The following is a 6,659-nucleotide window of genomic DNA, read 5'->3' as shown; positions in this document are numbered from 1 at the left end:
CTGCGCTGTAAGTTCCCATCATGTGATGTGAATCGGAGGGCAGCGCAAACTGCGCATGCCCGAAAAAGGAACTTACAGCGCAGGCGCCGGGGACGTTAAAGGGAATCTGTCACCTCAAATTGGCGGGCTATGTAAATGCCCTGTGTCCGGTCAGATTGGCGGTGTTTCAACTTCTTTCTTCCACCCCATCCTTCCCCGCTGTCCGCAATATTTTTGGGAATTTGAGTAGGTGTCCTCCATAGTTCGCGCGGCGCAATGCAATTTTGCCTCGCGCACGCGCAGTATGCTTTGCCCAACTGCTGGCAAAGCTGAAAAGCATTACTGCGCATGAGCCGGCGCACTATGTCCGGGAAGTATTTCGCTGTGTTCCGGGACATTGTGCTCCGGCGCATGCGAAGTATATGAATTCAGAAGGTGAAATCAAAGATGACTTGTAGCAGTTAATATGCAAGGAAAGAGTATATGCTGCTAAACATGAACAGCACAAGCATTGTATCCATGTATGGCATAGGTGTCTTGCATATAAAGACCCAGAAGCTATAAGAAAATTAGTTCACAAACAATTTGCTGATGGTATTGCAGTCAATCTGTGTCATCAGACAATGAAATGTACTAGCTGTCTTAAAGGAAAAATGTAAAGAAAATCCTTTCCTAAGAATAGTACTGCAAGATCAGAACAGTTTCTGGACTGTACGCAGATGTTTGTACTCCAATGAGTACTCAAACTCCTGGAAAGAAGAGATATTTTCCACATTTATCTATGATTATGCAAGATACAGTTGTCTATCTGCTTCACAGGAAAGATGAAGTTCCAAAGAAACTTGAAATATCTCACAGAAGTATATACAGTAATACATGTGGGAGAATGCCAGAAATTCTGCTTGCAGATAATGGAACTGAATATACAAGTAATGAGACACAAAGCGTTTTAAGAAAAAATGGAATTGTGTTTCAGACCACTGTACCATACAACCCTGAAATGTTGTAGGGGAAAGAAAGAACTGGTCACTTTGTAAAAGTAGAAGATGTAGGCTATTTGACACAGAATTGCTAACAACATATTGGGTTTAAGCAATCATGACAGCTTGCTATCTTCAAAACAGACAACCAGGTAAAGCTACTGAGAAAACTCCATCTAAGCAATGGAACAGCAAGAAGCCTGAACTATAAGGCCGGCGTCACACATGCGTGTTTTACGTACGTAAGAGCGCAAACACTACGTACGTAAAACTCGCATTACATACGGCACAATGCTTCTCAATGGGGCTGCTCCTATTAGCCGTATATTACGGTTCAGTATTATACGGCTTTCTACGGCCGTACAAAATCGCAGCATGCTGCGTTTGTCAGCGTATTGCGCAAATAATACGCCAATGAAAGTCTATGGGGGCGAGAAAAATACGGATTCCACACGGACCTGCAGTGTGACTTGCGAGAAATACGCAGCGGTGTTAGTGAAAAGTCGGTAATTCAATTGCCGGCTTTTTCCTTCTCCTTCACAAACCCGACAGGATATGAGACATGGTTTACATATAGTAAACCATCTCATATCCCCATTTTTTTTTGCATATTCCACACTACTAATGTTAGTAGTGTGTATGTGCAAAATTTGTGCACTATAGCTGCTAAAATAAAGGGTTAAATGGCGGAAAAAATTGGCGTGGGCTCCCGCGCAATTTTCTCCGCCAGAATGGTAAAGCCAGTGACTGAGGGCAGATATTAATAGCCAGGAGAGGGTCCATGGTTATTGGCCCCCCCGTGGCTAAAAACATCTGCCCCCAGCCACCCCAGAAAAGGCACATCTGGAAGATGCGCCTATTCTGGCACTTGGCCACTCTCTTCCCACTCCCTGTAGCGGTGGGATATGGGGTAATGAAGGGTTAATGCCACCTTGCTATTGTAAGGTGACATTAAGCCAGATTAATAATGGAGAGGCGTCAATTATGACACCTATCCATTATTAACACAACACCTAATAATATCCATGCATTAAAGCCATGAAGCAAAAATCAGAAAAACACCAAGTAGTAAACTTCACACTAGGCAAATGTATATGAATATGAATAATTTTATTAAATACAAAAGAACATCTTTATAGTAGCAGTGAGGGCATACTCCCAAATACAGGAACATGGAGAGCTATCCAAACAGGAATTACCATTATTATAACAACATCATAATACAGACATAAGTATGACCACATAATAAGGTCACTGTGCCAGTGATCACATGTAATACCGCCAAATAGCAACATACATAGATATACACAGAGAGAAGTAATGGTATAGTTACCGATGGAAAAACACTGCAGGAAGGCCCACCAACACCCGACGCGCGTTTCGCACCGAAATGCTTCGTCTGGGGGATGGTTTGGGCACTGGCCAGATGGTATATAAGTATAAGGGACCCAATCAGAGACTGCCTGCTAACGGACTGATAGGAATCTGCTGTGCGCGCATGCGAAAAGGCACCAAAACAACCCTGAAACAATCAGCAGATACTCACATGTGCCACCGAACCGCAGATGTTGAACTTACAGAATCACAGGTGGCAGTATTAAGCAAGGGCCTTTCTTTCTCCCCATCTTCGGCCCCTGATCATTTTTCTATTTTAAAAGATTTACAGTTGTTTGCACGTAAGTTATTTTTTAAAAAAGTGTATTACCAACAACCATCTGTTGATTTATCTCCCACAGAATCAGAGGCGGAAGTACTCCAGATTCTAGAGGATCTAGCCGCGGAGTCTGATAGTTGTAAGCAATATCCAAAATACTTACTGCTTAAATCTAAAAAATTTCCACAGACAAATCTGGTACCTACCATTGATTTATTTGTACAGTTGGTCATGAAGGAAATTATTGCTATCCCAGAATCTATTAAGAGAGATAACCTCAGCCATGACGAAAGACATGCCCTGAAAGAACTGAAGGATTTGAAGGAGGTAACTATAAAACCATCCGATAAAGGTGGTAATGTGGTTGTGTGGTCGAAAAAGGCCTATGAAAAGGAAATGATGAGACAATTAAGGAATCCTTTGTGCTACAAAAAATTAACGTTTAACCCCTTGTGTAAATTTAGGAGTGAGCTCCTGAATTTACTTGAAGAAGCTGTGTCCAATGGGATTTTAACATCTAAACAGAAAGATGGCCTGTGGAATGATGATCCAACAATAGCAAGTATATACCTGCTACCGAAGATACACAAGGACCTGACTACACCTCCAGGTAGGCCCATTGTGTCCGGGGTCAACAGTTTGTGTGACCCAATTTCTAAACTGATTGATTTTTACCTAAAACCACTGGTGGAGGAATTACCGTCATTTCTCAAAGACACTACCGATGTTCTGAGAAAGTTTGACGGTGTACAGCTTGAGGATGACATGGCTCTAGTCACTTGTGATGTGGAGTCGCTGTACACCTCAATCCGCCACCATGATGGTTTGGAAGCAATTTCTTTTTTTCTCAATAATAGTGATCTTGACCATGAATTTTCCAATTTTTTGGTTAAAGCTTTAGATTTTGTTCTTACGCACAATTTTTTTATGTTTCGGGATTCATTTTTTCTTCAGTTACAGGGCACGGCAATGGGGGCGTCTTGTGCGCCCTCGTATGCTAATTTATTTTTGGGCTTATGGGAGCGGGACATTTTTCAGACAAACTCACATCCTTTGTGTCAGCGAGTGATCTCATGGTGGAGATATATCGATGATGTGATCATGGTGTGGCAGGGCACACAGGAGGACTTAAAACAATTTATGGAGGTTTTGAACTTGAATGACAAAAATATTAAGTTGACCTACAAGTATGAAACCAAGAGAATTGACTTCTTGGATGTTTCTATCATGATTGATAGTGATGGTACAATCCATACAGATTTATTCCGAAAAGAAACATCGGTCAACTCCCTCCTACATGCCTCCTCACAACATCCACGCCACTTGGTTAGGAACATCCCAACGGGACAGTTCCTACGGGCCAGAAGGATATGTTCCAATGATGATTTGTTCGAGAAACAGGCTCAAGATCTGTGTTCACGTTTTAGGGATCGTGGCTATGGAAAAAAGAGCATCTGTCGTTCCTATCAAAGAGCTCGTCATAGTCAACGGAATGCCCTCCTTCAAAAACAGAAAAGAAATAATGATACGGACCAGGTACGTTGTATTCTAGATTTTAATTCTAGGAGTGAGGACATTAGGAGAGCCATCACTAAACATTGGTCCATACTTCAACTGGACCAAACTATTGCTAAATTTGTTGGATCATGCCCTTCTATCACCTATAGGCGATCACAAAATTTACGTGACCAGTTGGTACATAGCTACCATAGAGGACCTGGCCCCAGTTTTATCTTCGGAGCTAAAAGACCAAAATGGGGATGTACCAGTTGTGGCAAATGCGTTGCGTGTTGTAACATCCAAACAGCCACTGACTTCCCCAACTCAAAGGGAGATAGAACTTACCGTATCACACACACTATCACCTGTACTACTAAGGCCGTAGTGTACCATGCTACCTGCCCGTGTGGTCTTATCTATATTGGAATGACCACACGGGAGCTTCGCAGGAGGATACGGGAACATGTACTTGACATCGAAGGGGCAGCCACGGAAATTGATGTTAACAAGCTTAAACCTATTCCTAGGCATTTCAAGGCCCTACATGGATGTGACCCCAAGGGTTTATCGGTCAAGGGCATTGACCGGGTATTTATTGGACCGAGGGGGGGCAATTGGAAGAGGTTGCTGGCCCAGAGAGAGGCCAGATGGATTTTCAAGTTGGACACCATTACCCCCATGGGTCTTAATGACCATAATAGTTTTATTCCATTCTTACCGGTCTAGTGTTCCCGTGCTTGGCACACTCACGTGTGGGGGGGGTTTTCTTTTTGTTTATATATCATAGTATTCAGTGCAGTCTTCTTGTTTTTAATTTTTTATAGTAATTGTTTGGTTACGCTCTGGTTTTAACTGGTTTTAGGTTGTTTTTATAATATGTTTATATATTTCTCCTTAGGACTGTTTTTTCTTATCTGGATGTGCATCATGCGATCTTCCAAGGACAAGTTTTTATTGTATCTTCTTTGTTGGATTTAGTGACTTTTGTAATCTTACTGTGGTGTTTGTTACTGTGCCAGTGTCCATGTATAAATTCGGTGTTTGTTCTTTTTTCTTAATGTCGTCTTGTTTTATATTGTATTTAGTATGGTGTGTTTTATATTCACTATTAGTCTTGTCTTTATGAATTGTTACAATATTGTTATTAATTTTATATTTATATCAATTTTAATGTTTAGTATCAAGCACTGCTCTTATGGCACTCTGAATATGCATATCACTGTTTACACTTTATATATGGGATGCGTTATTTCCATCCCTTTGATTAAATGTTTATTTATATTACTCTTATGGCATCTTGAATATGCATATCACTATTTATACTTTTATATATGGGATGTGTTATTTTTATCCCTTGTATTAAATGTTCACTTATATTATTCTCATGGCGTTTTGAATATGCATATTACTGTTTACACTTTTATATACGGGATGTGTTATTTCCATCCCTTCTATTATATGTTTGTCTTTCTTGTATGTTGTTACTATATAATGTAATTGGTATGAATTTGTTGGTTGTATATTACTGTATGCATTATACTTGTTCTTTGTTGTCTATTAATACATTTTTTCCATTAGGTGTTATTTTCGGTTTTTCACTGCGCACTATTTCACTTTTTTCTTATTAATAATAAAGGAATTTTTTCTTTTGTACCATATTGTTGGTGCACGGTGTTGCATTAGTCACTCACTTTTGTGCATTAGACCAGTAACGTTACCGTTGGTCTGCCTACACGATTTGTTGCTGGCGCTTGTTTTCCTTGTCCTTTGGTCTTCTGCGCATGCTCCACGCGTCGTTGGTTGTCCTGACTACATCTCGGGACTTGCCGGATGTGACGCTAGCACCCTGTGATGAACACACTCACATGACTTCCGGCTTCTCTCCGGTTATGCTGTAGTGTGCGGGTAAGTGCCGTAATGGCTTCCCGTACCTTCCACTGGCTATATGCGGTTCGGTGGCACATGTGAGTATCTGCTGATTGTTTCAGGGTTGTTTTGGTGCCTTTTCGCATGCGCGCACAGCAGATTCCTATCAGTCCGTTAGCAGGCAGTCTCTGATTGGGTCCCTTATACTTATATACCATCTGGCCAGTGCCCAAACCATCCCCCAGACGAAGCATTTCGGTGCGAAACGCGCGTCGGGTGTTGGTGGGCCTTCCTGCAGTGTTTTTCCATCGGTAACTATACCATTACTTCTCTCTGTGTATATCTATGTATGTTGCTATTTGGCGGTATTACATGTGATCACTGGCACAGTGACCTTATTATGTGGTCATACTTATGTCTGTATTATGATGTTGTTATAATAATGGTAATTCCTGTTTGGATAGCTCTCCATGTTCCTGTATTTGGGAGTATGCCCTCACTGCTACTATAAAGATGTTCTTTTGTATTTAATAAAATTATTCATATTCATATACATTTGCCTAGTGTGAAGTTTACTACTTGGTGTTTTTCTATCCATTATTAATCCAATTGTAGGAAAGGGTTAAAAAACACACACACACATGATTAAAAAGGATTTTAATGAAATAAACACAGCGGTT

This window comes from Ranitomeya variabilis, chromosome 8 (assembly GCF_051348905.1).
Source record: "Ranitomeya variabilis isolate aRanVar5 chromosome 8, aRanVar5.hap1, whole genome shotgun sequence".
Taxonomy (NCBI): domain Eukaryota; kingdom Metazoa; phylum Chordata; class Amphibia; order Anura; family Dendrobatidae; genus Ranitomeya; species Ranitomeya variabilis.
Note: the sequence above shows the minus strand (reverse complement) of the source record.